Source organism: Pongo abelii, chromosome 5, assembly GCF_028885655.2.
Source record: "Pongo abelii isolate AG06213 chromosome 5, NHGRI_mPonAbe1-v2.0_pri, whole genome shotgun sequence".
Lineage (NCBI taxonomy): Eukaryota > Metazoa > Chordata > Mammalia > Primates > Hominidae > Pongo > Pongo abelii.
The window spans coordinates 122,702,625-122,722,787 of NC_071990.2; the positions used below are offsets into that span (position 1 = coordinate 122,702,625).

A 20,163-nucleotide genomic window follows, 5' to 3' on the forward strand; every position below is an offset into this window, starting at 1 on the left:
TATTTTGATACATCTACGGGGAAACTTGCCCTTAAATGGAACTTCTGTATATTCAGAAGCACTCCAAGCGTTTCTTCCTAGGATTTAGAAATTTATAATATGAGATATCATCATTTCCTAATTTTAAAATTTCCCTAGTATATGCAACCATCAGTAGGTGGTATCTACTGACTAGAGAGGGAAGTTTTCAAAAATTAAACACTAATTTTCTGCAAAGTTTTTATTCATGAATTAAGAGTATTTCCCTTTGTCCATTATTCCCAAGGCAAATATGGAAGTTTGATCATATACTAATCGTAATAAAGCTGGATTCTCTTTAAGAGATTAATAAATTAAAAGGCAAAAGCTGATATATCATGTTTAGTTATACTGTGAGTCTTATAAGAAGCTGGGAGGCAACCCCATTAACTCACCAGAATACAGAACTCAGTCTCACAACTTAGATATAATTCCTCTCAAACCTTTTCCTCAAAGATTAAATTCTGAAAATAATCTTGTGATTAAGAGAAGAAGGCTGTCCACCAATGGACTTATCTGTTATTTCTTCCTTATTGCGAGCTTAATGGCATGACAAAGCAGAGGCAAAGAGGCATACATCAATTCTTCAAAGTATGAAGTCAAAAAGGTCAGAGCTTCCACAGCATGGCAACAGCTTTGCAGATGCCCACATCGTGATAGTCGAAATAGCACATGCCCAGCAAAGGTTAAAGCTGAAAGTGCCAAAAGCCCTGCCTTGGCAGCTTTCTGCGAGGCATCCCCATGAACATAGTCAGTAACAACTTGTCCAAGGCCCCAGTGACCATGAAGAGTGAGGGTTGCAGCCAGGGAATAGTCCATCGCAGAGCAAGGATTCAAATAAGCAGCCGGAAGCAGACCCAGGAGCAAAACACTGACAACCCTCTCGCTAGTCCAGTGGAGAGATGCAGCCTTGGAGCCAGAATGGTGGCTTGGTGACAAGTGTATGTGCTGCACTCCACACCATTCTAGGATAGGTCGGTCCTGAAGAAATGCTGAGATATGAGCAGGTCTGACCACTAGGGTTTGCAGCAACAGAGCTCGGCCTCCTTGGGCACCCCAAACGGCACCCAGCCTCCAGAGAACCGCCATCTCGTTCCTGAGGGCTCAAAGTCATCCACCAACCCCTACATATTGTAATTTAATATATATTGTATATATTTGGAAAAACTAATAGATACAAATCATACCGTTGAGCCTGGGTTGTTTCGTGAGAAAGTTGTATTGGATTTCTTTACTATTGCTCCTGGGACATAATAGGGTCAATGAGTATGAATTCTAGGGACACAGTATCAGTTAACTGCATGGGGAGTAATGCAGTTAACAGAAATGTGGAAATGATCCCAGTAGAGCACTAAAAGGACAAGTCTGTAAACAAATATAGCCAATAATCATCATGGCAAGAAATCCTGATGAAATAGCTATGGAGTAACCTTTCCTTTATCTCAAAAGAGAATTACACTGCGGGTGATCTGTACTGAGGTTTTACCAGAATCATCTCTGTAGTTGTTGAAATTAAGTTGCCACTTCCATAGGGAATTGCCTAGAAAATGACTTTATCATGGAACAGTAACCTAAGAGCGTACTTTAAAATACAGTCCTTAAGGATTGTTTTAAGAATGATAAGAGCATTGGTAACATCCTAAAAGGGTGTTCTCAGAATCACCTAAATGAGGCTGATTTTTAAATCATTCTATTGTGTAGTTCAATGAGACTCCCTAGATGTGAAATTTAATACCCAAGAACTTTTCAATATGTGGATGCGTTCATCCACAAAACCATTTATTTGACTCCAAACATATTTGTGTTTGGTTTTCGTGCAGTTTTTTCAGTGTAGAGAGATGAATGTCTTCTAGTAGACCTGAGAAAAATCTCATTTGGGGAACTTGAAATGCCTGCCACCACCACGTGTAAGCCAGCAGTGTGTAAATCCTCAGCTCAAAATGCCCATGTTGTTTTTCTAGACATCAGCCTTGTTTTTTGTGTGTCTATGAAGGATAAGAAGAAATTTGCCCTCAGTGATCCAAATGAGATCATAGGATTAGGAGTGAGTCTCACCATGAGCCCACAATTTCTTGCCTGAAAAAAGTAATAAAAAGAAATGGAACATTTTTACCCCTTCTGACATTAACCCAGTCCTGCTGGTAGAGGCTGTGCTGTAGGTGTTGAGCAAACCCTCTGTCATTCACCTGAACCTCTGGAATGCCAGACCATCTGGAAAATTAAAGAATCTCATGTTCAAGCAGAGGGCAGGAAAGTGCAGGTAATATCTGGATATTGCCCGTCCCTGTGTTTGAAGTAGAATAAAGAGACAATAAAACATTTTGGCTGGTTTCTACAACTTGAGGACTTATTTTTCTCTTTGTGATGTGACAGTTTAAATGAGCAAACTAACTTAAAAGGGGAAAATACCTCTAATTTTTACAAGACCTACAACAATACAGAACCCACCCAACATTTGACTAAAATTTTCCAAATATTTACCCCATGTAAATGCACATCTAAATTAATATAATGATTTTTCCAAAAAATTAACAAATTATAAAACAAATGTTTAGAGTAGGGGAAAAGTATGCTGACTTAAGTAACTTTGGAAGTATGTGGTGTCTATAGGACTAAAAGCAAAAGAAAGTGTAAATAAGCACGGTACTCTGGTTGATAAAACATTTTCCCCACAGTAGTACAGTTTAATAGTTCTAATATTAATATCCATGTATGCTATAATTAAAAAATTAAGTAAAAGGATGGCAGATGGTAGAAGCCAGATGTCTCACTGTTAGAGTGGGAGTTTACAAATAAGCCAGTAGGAGAGGCTAGAATGATCCACGTGGTAACACAATAGAGTTGCAGACATCTGTATGAACTCATGTTTAGTTTAATATGGATAAAGATGATTAATTAGAAATATTTATATATAGGTATATATACATGGGTTAGTATACACAAGTATATCCTTGTTCTACCAGTTGAGATGGCTTAGAAGCAACAACACCCTGAAAGCAAAGAACAGCCGGGCACAGTAGCTCACGCATGTAATCCCAGCACTTTGGGAGACTGAGGTGGGCAGATCACGAAGTCAAGAGATCAAGACCATCCTGGCCAACATGGTGAAAACCCATCTACTAAAAATACAAAAATTAGCCAGGCGTGGTGGCGCACGCCTGTAGTCCCAGCTACTCGGGAGGCTGAGGCAGGAGAATCACTTGAACCCAGAAGGCAGAGGTTGCAGTGAGCCGAGATCACACCACTGCACTCCAGCCTAGTGACAGAGTGAAAGACTCCATCTCAAAAAAAAGCAAAAAAAAAAAAAAAAGCAAAGAACGTGCCAGCACTCAGATCTGATTTCTAAGATCATTCTCTAATAAAAGGAACAATGGGTCCTTGGAGCTGATTATAGTACTATAATCACTATAAATGGCTGATTCTAGTACTAGTGAAGGTAATATAGAATATGAATTGGATCATCTTGTAGTGTTAGAAAAGTAAGTGCTCAAAATAAAACAAAAACCCACCATGATGGAGATATGTCAAAGGGACAGAGAAGCCAAGCGAAAGTCCTCCCATTGGCTCAAACTTTCACAATTTTAGCAACAAAATAAAGTAGTATTAGGTTATTACCCAGTATAAAATAAATATCCAAGAGTCCATATTAAAATAAATAAATGGTTGAATAAATAAATAGGGGAGAAGATACAAATTTCTCATACAGAATAATTTCAAATAATGTATGTATATACTCTGTTCCCAGGGAAGTGGAACATAACTCCTATACCTTAAATGTGGGCTTTGCATAGTGACTTTATTCAAAAAATTATAATACAAAAAAAGAGAAAGAAAGAAGTAACCTTATAGTAAAAAAAACTTGATGAATGCTACCTAGCCAGGTGATCAAGGTCAACATGAATTGTTTACATTATGTTGATAGTACCCTTGATACAACATGATAAAAATATCATTTTTACCTCTGTGATCCTTCTCCCCAAACCCAGAATGCCAGTCTAATCATGAGAAAAATATCAGAAAAATCATAATTGATGAAGCAATTCTACAAAATACCTACCTAATATTCTTCAAAACTGGCAGTCATCAAAAGCAAGTCTGAGAAACTGTCAGCCAAGAACATAAGGAGATGTGACAACTAAATGTAATGTAGAGGAGGCAGAGCAACAATGGAAGCCTCCACTGATTGTTCTTTTGTAGGAACACCAAATTTAACAGCTATACACACACACACACACACACACACACACACACACACACACACACCCCTTCATAAAAACAAAAAATCAGGTGAGTCATAGCAGTACCTGGTTTTAATTTCGTATCACTGAAAGAGGCACTGAAGTGGGTAGGAAAGATAGTCTTGGATTGCTGCCACCATCCCTCCCCCATCCCCAAGCAGTGACTGCATGCCATGGAGGGAGAATCCGCACTTACAGTGGAGAGAGCACAGCAATTGTGGGTCTCTGCACTGGAACTCAGTGCTGCTGTGTCACAGCAGAAAGCAACACTGGGCAGAACTCAGCCTGTGCCCATAGAGGGTGCATTTAGACCAGCTTTAGCCATAGAGGAATTGCTCATTTTAGCAGTCAGAATCTGAGTTCCAGTAAGTCCTGTCATTTCAGGCTAAAGGGCTCTGGGGTTCTAAATAAACTCTCAAGGCCGACTAAGCCACAAGGACTGCAATTCACAGGCAAATACTGATGTTACATTGTGCTCAGAGCCAGTGGACTTGGGGAGCATGCGACCTAGTGAGACACCAGCCAGGGTGACCATGGGAGTGCTTGTGCCACCCCTCTCTGAAACCCAGGCAGCACTGCTCACAGCTCCAGGAGAGACAACTTTTCTCCACCTGAGGAGAGAAGAGAGAAGAGTAAAGAGGACTTTGTCTTGCAACTTAGATACCAGCTCATCTACTGTAGGATAGGGAACCAGGCAGAGTCCTAAGGACACCATTCCAGGCCCTTGCCCCTGAATGATATTTCTAGACACACTCTGGTTCAAAAAAAAGCCTTCTGTCTTAGGCAAGGAACCAGTCCTGGCAGGATTCATCATCTGCTGATGAAATACCCCTTAGACTCCTGAGCAATCAGCAGTCTTAGCCAGGTAGTACTTTCCGTAGGCCTTGGGTGAAGACTCAGAGATATGCTGGCTTCAGATGTGACCCAGCACATTTCCAGCTATGCTGGCTATGGGGAGACACCCCTTCTTCTTGAGAAAAGATGGGAAGAGCACATGGATATATAAAGCAAATATTACTAAAACTAAAGAGGGAGATAGACCACAATAATAGCTAGAAACTTCAACACCCCACTTGAAGCATTGGACAGATCATTCAAGACAGAAAATCAACAAAGGAAACTTGGACTTAATCTGCACTAAGACCAAATCGAACTAATATTTACAGAACATTTTATCCAACAACCTCAGAATACATATTCTCCTCAGCACATGGATCATTCTCAAGGATGAACCATATGTTAGGCCACAAAACAAGTCTTAAAGCATTTAAAAAATTGAAATAATATCAAGTATCTTCTCTGACCACAATAGAATGAAACTAGAAATCAATAACGAGGAATTTTGGAAGCTGTACAAACACATGGAAATTAAACGATACACTCCAGAATGATGAGTGGATCAATGAAAAAATTAAGAAGGAAATTGAAAAATTTCTTGAAACAAATGATTATGGAAACACAACATACCAAAACCTATGCAATACAGAGAAAGCAGTATTAAAAGGGAAATTTATAGCTATAAGTGCATATATCATTAAAGAAGAAAAACATCAAATAAACAATCTAACAATGCATCTTAAAGAGTGAGAAAAGCAAGAGCAAACCAAACCCAAAATTAGGAGAAAAAAAGAAATAATAAAGATCAGAGAAGGGCCGGGCATGGTGGCTCACATTGTAATCCCAGAACTTTGGGAGGCTGAGGTGGGCAGATTGCTTGAGCTCAGGAGTTTGAGACCAGCCTGAGCAACATGGCGAAATGTCGTCTCTGCAAAAAACTTTTGCTGGGTATGGTGGCATATTACTGTGGTCCCAGCTACTTGGCGGGCTGAGGTGGGAGGATTACTTGACCCCAGGTGGTCAAGGCTGCAGTGAGCCATGATCACGTCACTGCACTCCAGTCTGGGTGACAGAGTGAGACCCTGTCTCTAAAGGAAAAAAAAAAAAAAAAAGATCAGAGAAGAAATAAATGAAATTGAAACGAAGAAAACAATATAAAAAATCAACGAGGCAGGTAAAGTGGCTCATGCCTGTAGTCCCATCACATTTGGAGGCCAAGGAGGGTGAATCCCTTGAGCCCAGGAGTTTGAGAGGAGCCTGGGCACCATGGTAAAAGCCTGCCTCTATAAAAAATATGAAAATAAAAAATTTAACCAGATGTAGTGACATGTGCCTGTAGTCACAGCTACTCAGGAGGCTGAGGTGGGAGGATCGCTTGAGCCCAAGAGGTCAAAGCTGCATTGAGTCAAGATGTCACCCATGCACTCCAGCCTGGGAGACAAAAATGAGACCCTGTGTCAGAAAAAAATAAAGTACAATAAAAAATATGTAATAAAATAAACAAAATGAATAGTTTTAAAAAAAAAAGTAAGCAAACTGACAAACCTTAACCAGACTAAGAAAAAAGAGAGATGACTCAAATAAAATTAGAGATGAAAAAGGTCACATTACAACTGATACTGCAGAAATTCAAAGGATCATTAGAAACCTAGAATAAATGGAAAATGAATAAATTTCCAGACACATATACCTATCTGTAATTGACTCATGAAAAAAATCCAAAACCTAAACAGATCAATAATAGGTAATAAGATTAAAGCTGTAATAAAAAGTCTCCCGGCAAGGAAAAGCCCAGGACTGGATGGCTTGACTGCTGAATTTCACCAAAGATTGAAAGAAGTAAAACCAATCCTACTGAAAGTATTCAGAAAAATAGAAGAAGAAGGAATATTTTCCACTCATTCTATGATGCCAGTATTACGCTAATACCAAAACCAGACAAAGACACACACACACACACACACACAGACTACAGGCCAACATCTCTGATGAAAATTGATGCAAAAATCCTCAACAAAATACCAGCAAACCTAATTCAACAATACATTAAAAAGATCATTCATCACAACAAAGTGGGATCTATCCCTGAGATGCAAGCATGGTTCAACATACACAATAAATGTGATACATCATTGATTGTATACAACAGAATAAAGGACAAAAATCATATGATCATTTCAACTGATGCTGAAAAAGCATTTGATAAAATTCAACATCCTTTTGTAATAAAAACCCTCCAAATACTGGGTATAAAAGGAACATATCTCAACACAATAAAAGCCATATATGACAGACCTACAGCTAGTATCATACCAAATGGGGAAAACTGAAAGCCTTTCCTCTATCTGGAACACAACAAAGATGTTCACTTTCCCCACTGTTATTCAGCACAGTATTGGAGGTCCTACTTAGGGCAATAAAACAAGAGAAAGAAATACAGGGCATAAATATTAGAAAGAAAGAAGTCAAATTATCCTTGTTTGCATATGATACGATCATATATTTGGAAAAACCTAAAGATTTCATTAAAAAACTGTTAGAACTCTTGAACAAATTTGTTAAAGTTGCAGGATACAAAATCAATATATAAAAATTAGTAACATTTCCATATGCCAACAGAGAACAATATGAAAAAGAAATTTAAAAAGTAATCCCATTTACAATAATTAAAAATAAAATTAAATATCTAGAAATTAACCAGGGAAGTGAAAGTTCTCTACAATGAAAACTAAAAAACATTGATGTAAGAAATTGAATAAGAAGAGACTTAAATGTTCCTGCCTGCTGGCTCTGGAGAGAACAGTGCATCTTCCAGCAGTGCTCAAGCTTTGCTAAGGGATAGATTGCCTCCGCAAGAGGGTCCCTGACCCCCGTGCCTCCTGACTGGGAGACACCTCTCAGCAGGGGTCTACAGACACCTCATGCGGGAGAGCTCTGGCTGACATCTGGCGGGGGTGCCCCACTGGGATGAAGCTTCCAAAAGAAGGATCAGGCAGCATTATTTGCTGTTCTGCCGCCTCCACTGGTGATACCCAGGAAAACAGGGTCTGGAGTGGATCTCCAGCAAACTCCAGCAGACCTGCAGCAGAGGGGCCTGACTGTTAGAAGGAAAACTAACAAATGGAAAGGAATAGCGTCAACATCAACAAAAAGGACATCCACAAAGAAACCCCATCTGATGGTCACCAACATCAAAGACCAAAGGTAGATAAATCCATGAAGATGAGGAAAAACCAGCACAAAAAGCTGAAAATTCCAATAACCAGAATGCCTCTTCTCCTCCAAAGGATCACAACTCCTCTCTAGCAAGGGAACAAAACTGGATGGAGAATGAGTGAAAAATTAACAAAAGTAGGCTTCAGAAGGTAGGTAATAACAAACTCCATTGAGGTAAAGGAGCATGTTCAAACTCAATGCAAAGATGCTTAGAATCATGATACTACGTTACAGGAGCTGCAAACTAGAATAAGCAGTTTAGAGAAGAACACAAATGACCTAATAGAGCTAAAAATCATAGCACAAGAACTTCGTGAAGCATACACAAGTATCAATAGCCGAATCAATCAAGCAAAAGAAGGGATATCAGAGATTGAAAATCAACTTAAGAAACAAAGTGTGAAGACAAGATTAGAGAAAAAATAATGAAAAGAAACAAACAAAGCCTCCAAGAAATATAGGACGATATGAAAAGACCAAACCTATGTTTGATTGGTGTGCCTGAAAGTGATGAGGAGAATGGAACCAAGTTGGAAAACACTCTTCAAAATATTATCCAGGAGAACTTCCCCAACCTAGCAAGATGGGCCAACATTCAAATTCAGGAAATACAGAGAACACCAAAAGATATTCCTCAAGAAGAGCAACCCCAAGACACATAATTGTCAGATTCACCAAGATTGAAATAAGGAAAAAATGTTAAGGGCAGCCAGAGAGAAAGGTCAGGTCACACACAAAAGGAAACCCACCAGACTAATAGCAGATCTCTCTTCAGAAACACTACAAACCAGAAAAGAGTGGAGGCCAATATTCAACATTCTTGAAGAAAAGAATTTTCAACCAAGAATTTCACATCCAGCCAAACTAAACTTCATAAGTGAAGAAGAAATAAAATCCTTTACAGACAAGCAAATGCTGAGAGACTTTGTCACCACCAGGCCTGCCTTAAAAGAGCTCCTAAAGGAAGCACTAAATATGGAAAGGCACGACCAGTACCAGCCACTGCAAAAAAATACCAAATTGTAAAGACCACTCTATGAAGAAACTTCATCAACTAACAGGCAAAATAACCAGCTAGCATCATAATGACAGGATCAAATTCACACATAACAATATTGACCTTAAATGTAAATGGGCTAAATGCCCCAATTATAAGACATTTGATAGAATCCAATGTCAAATTGGATAGAGTCAAGACTCATTGGTGTGCTGTATGCAGGAGACCCATCTCATGTGCAAAGACACACACATAGGCTCAAAATAAAAGGATGGAGAAAAGTAAATGGAAAGCAAAAAAAAAAAAAAAAAAAAACAGGTGTTGCAATCCTAGTCTCTAATATCTCTAATAAAACAGACTTTAAACCAACAAAGATCAAAAGAGACAAAGAACACCATTACATAATGGTAAAGGGATCAATGCAACAAGAAGAGCTAACTATCCTAAATATATATATACCCAATACAGGAGCACCCAGATTCATAAAGCTAGTTCTTAGAGACTTAGGAAGAGACTTAGACTCCCACACAATAATAGAGGGAGACTTTAATACCACACTGTCATTATTAGACAGATCAACAAGAAAGAAAATTAACAAGGATATTCAGGACTTGAACTCAGCTCTGGACCAAGCCAACCTAATAGACATCTACAGAATTCTTCATCTCAAACAGAATATGCATTCTTCTCAGCACCACATTGCACTTATTCTAAAATTGACCATGTAATTGGAGGTAAAACACTCCTCAGCAAATGCAAAAGAACAGAAATCACAACCAACAGTCTCTCAGACCACAATGCAATCAAATTAGAACCCAGAATTAAGAAATTCACTCAAAACTGCACAACTATGTGGAAACTGAACAACCTGCTCCTGAATGACTACTGGGTAAATAACAAAATTAAGGTAGATTAAAGAGGTTTTTTGAAACCAAGGAGAACAAAGATACAACATACCAGAATCTCTGGGACACATTTAAAGCAGTGTTTAGAGGGAAATTTTTAGCACTAAATGCCTACAGGAGAAACAGGAAAGATCTAAAATCAACACCCTAACATCACAATTGAAAGAACTAGAGAAGCAAGAGCAAACAAATTCAAAAGTTAGCAGAAGACAAAAAATAACTAAGATCAGAACAGAACTGAAAAAGAAAGAGACATGAGAAACCTTTCAAAAAATAAATGAATCAAGGAGGTGGGTTTTTGAAAAGATTAACAAAAGAGATAGACCACTAGCTAGACTAATAAAGAAGAAAAGAGAGAAGAATCAAATAGATACACACAAAAAAATAATAAAGAGGAGATCACCACTGATCCCACAGAAATACAAACTACTATCAGAGAATACTATAAACACCTCTACACGAATAAACTAGGAAATCCATAAGAAATGGATAAATTCCTGGACAAATACACCCTCCCAAGACTAAACAAGGAAGAAGTCGAATCCCTGAATAGACCCATAACAAGTTCTAAAATTGAGGCAGTAATTAATAGCCTACCAACCAAAAAAAAGCCCAGGACCAGACAGATTCACAGCCAAGTACTACCAGAGGTACAAAGGGGAGCTGGTAACATTCCTTCTGAAACTATTGCAAACAATAGAAAAAGAGGGACTCCTGCATAACTCATTTTATGAGGCCAGCATCATCCTGATAGCAAAACCTGGCAGAGACACAACAAAAAAAGAAAATTTCAGGCCAATATCCCTGATGAACATCAATGCAAAAATCCTCAATAAAATACTGGCAAACTGAATCCAGCAGCACATCAAAAAGCTTATCCACCATGATCAAGTCAGCTTCATCTCTGGAATGCAAGGCTGGTTCAACATATGCAAACCATTAAACGTAATCCATCACATAAACAGACCCAGTGACAATAATCACATGATTATCTCAATAGATGCAGAAAAGGCCTTTGATAAAATTCAACATCCCTTCACGCTAAAAACTCTCAATAAACTAGGTATTGATGGAATATATCTGAAAATAATAAGAGCTATCTATGACAAACCCACAGCCAATATCATACTGAATGGGCAAAAGCTGGAAGCATTCCCTTTGAAAACCCGTACAAGACAAGGATGCTGTCTCTCACCACTCCTATTCAATATAGTATTGGAAGTTCTAGCCAGGACAATCAGGCAACAGAAAGAAATAAAGGGGATTCAGTTAGGAAAAGAGGAAGTCAAATTGTCTCTGTTTGCAGATAACATGATTGTATATTTAGAAAACCCCATGGTCTTGGCCCAAAATCTTCTTAAGCTGATAAGCAACTTCAGCAAAGTCTCAGTATACAAAATCAATGTGCAAAAATCACTCTCATTCCTATACACCAATAATAGACAAACAGAGAGCCAAATCATAAATGAACTCCCATTCACAGTTGCTACAAAGAGAATAAAATACCTAGGAACACAAATTACAAGGTATGTGAAGGACTTCTTCAAGGAGAACTACAAAGCACTACTCAAGGAAATAAGAGAGGACACAAATGAATGGAAAAATATTCCATGCTTATAGATAGGAAGAATCAGTATCATGAAAATGGCCATACTGCCCAAAGTAATTGATAGATTCAGTGCCATCCCCATCAAGCTACCATTCACTTTCTTCACAGAATTAGAAAAAAAACTACTTTAAATTTCGTATGAAACCAAAAAAAGAGCCTGTAAAGTCAAGACAATCCTAAGCAAAAAGAGCAAAGCTGGAGGCATCATGCTACCTGACTTCAAACTATACTACAAGGCTACAGTAACCGAAACAGCATGGTACTGGTACCAAAACAGATACATATACTAATGGAACAGAACAGAGGCCTCAGGAATAACACCACACATCTATAACCATCTGATCTTTGACAAACCTGACAAAAGCAATGGGGAAAGGATTCCCTATTTAATAAATGGTGTTGGGAAAACTGGGTAGCCACATGCAGAAAACTGAAACTGAACCTCTTCCTTACACCTTATGCAAAAGTTAACTCAAGATGGATTAAAGACTTAAACACAAGGCCTAAAACCATAAAAACCCTAGAAGAAAACCTAAGCAATACCATTCAGGACATAGGCATGGGCAAAGACTTCATGACTAAAACACTAAAAGCAATGGCAACAAAAGACAAAATTGACAAATGGGATCCAATAAAACTAAACAGCTTCTGCACAGCAAAATAAACTAACATCAGAGTGAACAGGCAACCTACAGAATGGGAGAAAATTTTTGCAATCCACCCATCTGACAAAGGGCTACTATCCAGAATCTACAAAGAACTTAAACAAATTTACAAGAAAAAAACAAACAACCCCATCGAAAAGTGGGTAAAGGATATGAACAGACACTTCTCAAAAGAAGACATTTATGCACCCAACAAACATTTGAAAAAAAGCTCATCATCACTGATCATTAGAGAAATGCTAATGAAAACCACAAGATACCATCTCACACCAGTTAGAATGGTGATCATTAAAAAGTCAGGAAACAGTCGGGCTTGCTGGCTCATACCTGTAATTCCAGCACTTTGGGAGGCCAAGGCAGGTGGATCACGAGGTCAAGAGTTCAAGACCAGCCTGGCCAAGATGGTGAAACCCTGTTTCTTCTAAAAATACGAAAAGTAACTGGGTGTGGTGGCGGGTACCTGTAATCCCAGCTACTTGGGAGGCTGAGGCAGAGAATTGCTTGAATTGGGAGGCGGAGTTTGCCGTGAACCGAGATTGTACCACTTCACTCCAGCCTGGGTGACAGAGAGAGAATTCATCTCAAAAAAAAAAAAAAAAAAAAAAAAAAAAAAGGAAACAACAGATGCTGGAGAGGATGTGGAGAAATAGGAACACTTTTACACTGTTGGTGGGAGTGTAAATTAGTTCAACCATTGTGGAAGACAATGTGGTGATTCCTCAAGGATCTAGAACCACTAGAACCAGAAATACCATTTGACTCAGCAATCCCATTATTTGTTATCTACCCAAAGGATTATAAATCATTCTACTATAAAGACACATGCACACATATGTTTATTGCAGCACTTTTCACAATAGCAAAGACTTGGAACCAACCCAAATGCCCATCATGATAGACTGGATAAAGAAAATGTGGCACATATACACCATGGAATACTATGCAGCCATAAAAAAGGATGAGTTCATGTCCTTTGCAGGGACATGGATGAAGCTGGAAACCATCATTCTCATCAAACTAACACAAGATCAGAAAACCAAACACCACATGTTCTCACTCATAAGTGGGAGGTGAACAACGAGAACACATGGACACAGGGAGGGGAACATCACACACTGGGGCCTGTCAGGCGATGGGGAGCCTCGTGAAGGGAAAACATTAGGAAAAATGTCTAATGTAGATGACGGGTTGATGGGTGCAGCAAACCACCATGGCACGTGTATACCTATGTAACAAACCTGCACATTCTGCACATGTATCCCAGAACTGAAAGTATAATAAAAAATAAATAAATAATAATGATGATGGAAAAAATAATATGCTGGCCGTAAATACTTGCCAAAATGCTTTAATCCCAATGCCTTTTGCTCTCCAAAAGCAACCTCAGGACATATATTTTGGTTTTTCACCCCTCAAAATGGATAAGCTCTATTTTAAGGTGTTATTAGCTTTACTTATTATTAGCTCTTTCTCTCATGTATTTTCAAAATTATTAGCTTTATATTTATGTTTAAAAGAACTTTCTTTAATAATTATCATTTCAAAAATAAATTTAAAAAGAAATTGAATAAGACATCAAAAAATGGAAAGATATTACATGTTCATGGATTGCAAGAATCAATATTGTTAAAATGCTCATACAAGCCAAAGCAATCTATAAATTCAATGCAATTCCTATCAAAATACCAGTGACATTCTTCAGAGAAATTTAAAAAAATTCAACAAATTATATAGATCCACAAAGGGCCCAGAATAGCCAAAGAGCTATCCTTAGCAAAAAGAACAAAACTGGAGGAATCACATTATCTGAATTCAATTATACTACAGAGCTATAGTAACTGAAACAGCATGGTATTGGCATAACAACAGACAGATAGACTAGTGAAACAGTATAGAGAATGCAGAAACAAGTTTATACATCTGCAGTTAACTCATTTTCAATGAAGGTGTGAAAAATATGCATTTGGGAAAAAAACAGTCTCTTCAATAAACGGTGCTGGAAGAAGTGGATATCCATATGCAGAAGAATGAAACTAGACACCTATCTCTTGTAACATACAAAAATCAAATCAAAATGGATTAAAATCTTAACTCTAAAACCTCAATCTATGAAACTACTACAAGAAAACATTGAGGAAACTCCCTATGACATTGGATTGGGCAAAGATTTCCTGAGTAATACCCCACAAGCACAAACAACTGATGCAAAAATGGACAAATGGAATCACTTCAAGTTAAAAAGCTTCTGCACAGCAGAAGAAACAGTTAACACAGTGAAGAGTGAATCCACAGAATCAGAGAAAATTATTTGCAAACTATCCATCTGACAAGAGATTAATAACCAAAATATGTAAAGAACTTAAACAACTATTTAGGAAAAAATTTAATAATCTGATTTTAAAATGGCCAAAAGATCTGAATAGACATTTTTCAGAAAAAGACATACAGGCCATTCGCAGTGGCTCACACCTGTAATCCCAGCACTTTGGGAGGCCGAGGCAGGTAGCTTGCTTGAGCTCAGGAGTTCCAGACCAGCCTGGGCAACATGGTGAAACCTTGTCTCCACCAAAAATACAAAAAAATAGCTGGGAATGATTGTGCGTACCTGGAGTCCCAGCTGCTCGAGAGGCTCAGGTGAGAGATCGCTTGAGCCCAGGAGGTGGAGGCTGCGGTGAGCCAAGATTGTGCCACTGCACTCCAGCCTGGGTGACAGAGTGAGACCACATCTCAAAAAAACAAACAAACAAACAAACAAACAAAAAAGACATACAAATGGCAAACAGGCATATGAAAAGGTGCTCAACATCATTGATTATCAAAGAAATACAAATCAAAGCTACAATGAGATATCCTCTCAGCCCAGTTAAAATGGCTTTATATCCAAAGTGTGAACCCAAAAGTATCCGAGATAGGTCTCAATCAATTTAAAAATGTATTTTGCCAAGGTTAAGGATGTACCTGTGACACAGCCTCAGGAGGTCCTGATGACTTGGGCCCAAGGTGGTTAGGGTACAGCTTGATTGTATACATTTCAGGGATGTGTGAGACATCAACCAATATGTGTAAGAGGTATATTGGTTCAGTCCAGAAAGGTGGGACAACTTGAAAGGAGTGAGCGTTGGGGGGGTGGGGGGGTTCACATTTCTTACATGTGAGAGAAGGATAGAGGATTAGTCACATGCCTCAGTCTGGGTCAGTGAATCTGCATTTTTACATAAACAATAGGACAGAGGAAGCAATCAAACACGCATTTGTTGCAGGTGAGGATGACTTTGAGTTCTGTCCTTTTTCCTGAACCTGTGAAGATAACCTATCAATTTATATTGCCAAGGTGGAATTCAGCAGAACTGTTTTAGGGTAAAGATCTTGAGGCCCACAGGAATTTCCTTGTGGGCAAATTTTAAGGGAGGTATGTAGCTTTTTAAAAAAATCTTTGTAGCTATCTTATTTAGGAATAAAATGGTAGGCAGATTTGCCTGATGCAGTTCCCAGCTTGACTTTTCCAACTGGCTCAGTGATTTGGAGGGTCCTGAAGTTTATTTTCCTTTCACGAAAGACAGGCAATAACATATGTTGGAGAGAATGTGGAGAAAAGGGAACCCTCATATCCTCATACTGGCGGGAATGTAAATTAGCACAACCACGATGAAGAACAGTTTGGAGATTCCTCAAAAAGCTAAAAATAGAGCCATTGCATCCAGTATATTTAGACCTTTGATCAATCTTGGATGTAGTTTTATGTATGGGGTAAGATAGAGGTCCTGTTGTTCTGGGCTGGGCATTTTTTTCCCAGATGAATAACCCATCATGTTAACATAATTTATTAAATAATATTTTACATAATTAATATAAAATAATTATATTAATTTTCTGTATATCCTTATGTCTATTTCCAATTTGGTTACACTGGATTTTATCACAAGTTTTCATGTCTAGTAAAGCAATTTCCTTATCATTGAATTTTTAAATTTATATTGTGTGCTACTGGCTATTTTTCCATTTGACTTTTAAATAAAACTATTCTTTTTATGTGGAGAATTCCAGGAGAGGGAGGAATGCTTTCTGCATGCCTTTTAGGAGGCCATGGTGGATCTCAGCCCCATCGGTCACAACAGCAACAGCAATCACCTTATCAGCCTTATTTCTATCATCTCTTCCTCTTTTCTTGTCTTGTTTTGCACACTATTGCACCCCTACTTTCTGCCAGATAAACTCTCTGCTGCCAAGACTTGTCTCAGGCCCTTATTTTGGAGGGCTTAAAAACTAGGATATTTTATTTTTTTAATAAAAACATTTCACAGCTTTGATTTATCCTATGGGAGCAGCTTTAGCTGCTATGAGGTGTACTCTCTTTCAATAATTTCTACATAATTAGTAATTGGTAATTTTAACTCCTCTTTTCATCAGATGAATATTTTGGAGAGTTTGTATTTATTTAAAAGTAGCTAAGCATTCTGGAATTATAATGAAAGAATGTGGTCTATAAAAATCTCTATTTTAAAAAAGTGTTATATTTGTTATTATTAATATTATTTTTGATTGACCAATCATAATTGCATATGTTTATGGGGTACTATGTGATGTTTTGATATATGTGTACAATGTGAAATGATTAAATCAGGCTCATTAATATATCCATCACCTCACTTACCTAATATATATATATATATATGTTTTTTTTTTGAGACAGGGTCTCACTCGTTGCCCAAGCTTGAGTTCAATGGTGTGATCTTGGCTTACTGCAGTCTCAACCTCCCAGGCTCAAGCAATCCTCTTGCCTCAGCCTCCTGAGTAGCTGGGACCACAGGCACCTGCCATCATGCCTGGCTAAACCTATCATTTTCAATGATGAGACGTTTTAAATGTACTGTTTTATTTTGAAATATACTATACATTACATTATTCTCTATAAAGTACATTATACATAATAGACTTCAAACCTATTTCTCCTATCTGAAACTTTGTACTCTTGGATCAACAACTCCCTATTCCTTCCTTTCCTACTGCCCCTCCTTTCCCAGTCTCTGGTAGCCATCATTCTACTCTCTGCTTCTATGAGTTCAACTTTATTAGATTCTACATGTAAGTGAGATCATGTGGTATTTGTTTTCTGCATTTTCTTTGGTATTTGGATTATTTTACTTAGAATAATATCCTCCAGATTTATCTATGTTGTCATAAATGACAGAATTTCACCCTTGTTTTAGACTTAATAGTATCTCGTTGTGTATATATCTTACATTTTCTATGCATTCATCCATTGATGGACACTTAAGTTGATTCTACAGCTTAGCTCTTGTGAATAATCATGCAATGAACATGGGAATGCAGGTATTCCTTTGACATATTCTTTTTTATTTAAGGCTAGTTTTGTGAAGCAGTGGGAGTGGAGAAGGAACAAAGAAATCTGTAACTAGTTTTGATCAATTAGTTGTGAACACCACTGCATTCAGATCAGCCTCCTTCAACACATTCATTTCAATTTCTTTGACTATATACCCAAAAGTGTAATTACTGTACCATATGGTAGTTCAATTTTTGGTTTTTTGAGGAACCTCCATACCATTTTCCATAATGGCTGTACTAATTTACATTCCCACCAGCAATATATAAGAGTTTTGTATTCTCCACATCTTCTCCAACACTTATCTTTCATTATTTTGATAAAAGCCATTCTAATGAGTGTGAGATGATATCTCATTGTGATTTTATTATAATTCATGTTTCTCTGATGATTACTGATACTGAGCATTTTTTTTTTCATGTACCTATTGGCCATTTGTATATCTTCTTTTGAAAAACGTGTATTCAGGTCCTTTGTCTATTTTTAATTAGGTTATTTGTTTCCTGTCTATTGAGCTGTTTTTTTTACTTCTTTATATATTTTGGATATTAACTCCTTATTAGATGTATAGTTGAAAATATTTTCTTCCATTCTGTGGGTTGTCTCTTCACTGTGTTAATTGTTTCCTTTGCTGGGCAGAAGTTTTTTAGTTTGATACCATTCCATTTGTTTATTTTATTTTATTTTTAGAGACAGGGTCTCACTCTGTCATCTAGGCTAAAGTGCAGTGGCATAATCATAGCTCACTGTAGCCACAGACTCCTGAGCTCAAGTGATCCTCCCACTTCAGCCTTTCAAGAAGCTGGGACTTTAGATGTGTGCCACCATGCCTAGCTAATGTTTTAATTTTTTTGTAGGGACAGGGCCTCACTATGTTGCCCAGGCTGGTCTCAAACTCCTGGCCTTAAACGATCCTCCTGCTTTGGCCTCCAAAGAACTGGGATTACAGGTGTGAGCCACCTCACCTGGCCCTGTCTATTTTTGCTTTTGTTGCCTACGTTTTTAGGGTCATATCAAAAAAGTTATTGCCCAAACTGTGACCTGCAGGCCAAATCTGGCCTGCCTCCAGTTTTTATGTGACTCTCACACTAAGAATGGTTTTTACCTTTTATATGGTTGGAGATAAAAAGCAAAAGAAGAAAATTATTTTGTGAAACATAAAAATTACAGAAAATTCAAATTTCAGTGTCCATCAATAAAGCCTTAGTGGAACACACACACACACACACGTTATTGAAAACACATACACACACACGTCATTGTCCAGAAAAATGTCATGGAAATTTTCCACTATGTTTTCTTCTAGTGGCTTAACAGTTTCAGGTCTTATATGTGTTTAAGTCTTTAATTCATTTTGAGTTGATTTTTTTGTATGGTGTAAGACAAGAGTCTAACTTCATTATTCTGCATATGGATATCCAGTTTTCTCAAAACCATTTGTTGAAGAGACTGACCTTTCCCCACTGTGAGTTATTGGCATGTTTGTCAAAAATCAACTGACCATAAATGCATAGGTTTATTTCTGAATTTTCTATACTGCTTCATTGGTTGATATGTCTGCTTTTTTTTTGCCAGTACTATCCTCCTCTTTTAGTCACTTTATAATATGTTTTGAAATCAGAAAATATATGGCTGGGCGCGGTGGCTCACGCCTGTAATCCCAGCACTTTGGGAGGCCGAGGTGGGTGGATCACTTCAGGTCAGGGGTTTGAGACCAGCCTGGCTAACATGGTGAAACCCTATCTCTACTAAAAATACAAAAAATTAGCTGGGCATGGTGGCGAGTGCCTGTAATCCTAGCTACTCTGGAGGCTGAGGTGGGAGAATCGCTGGAACCCAGGAGGCGGAGGTTGCAGTGAGCTGAGATCGCCCTACTGCACTCTAGCCTGGGAAACAGAGTGAGACTCTGTCTCAAAAAAAAAAAAAAAGAAATCAGAAAATATGATTCTTCCACCTTTGTTCTGACTGGGAAGAGTAACAAAATTATTTCTGGAATTCTAATTTTTATTATGTTCTGACTCTTGAAATGTTCTCCAAGTCTCTTCTCTTTACCTCATGATTTCTATCTTTTTGTGTTTTGTTTTGTTTTGCTGTTTTATTAATGTAATCTCCCAAACTATCAATTTAATTTTCAGCAACGACCATTCTCTTTTTTTATTTAGTCTAATGATATTTATTTTTGAAAATCGTGTTTCATAATTCCAGGAAGTCTTTTCATGTATGTGTATATACTGTAAGTTTGTCACAAGAAGCCCTCATTGGTTCTTTGTAAAGGTTTATTCTGGATAACGCTGTGTACTCTCTCCTCCTGTTCTCTTTCTGCCATCTTTCTGC

At 37.9% G+C, this 20,163-nt stretch overlaps 1 pseudogene; it reads right to left on the reverse strand.

Annotated features, from left to right (window-relative positions):
* Positions 1-213: 213 nt before the first annotated feature.
* On the reverse strand, positions 214-1,120 carry LOC100435871 (succinate dehydrogenase [ubiquinone] cytochrome b small subunit, mitochondrial-like; annotated as a pseudogene).
* Positions 1,121-20,163: the final 19,043 nt, after the last annotated feature.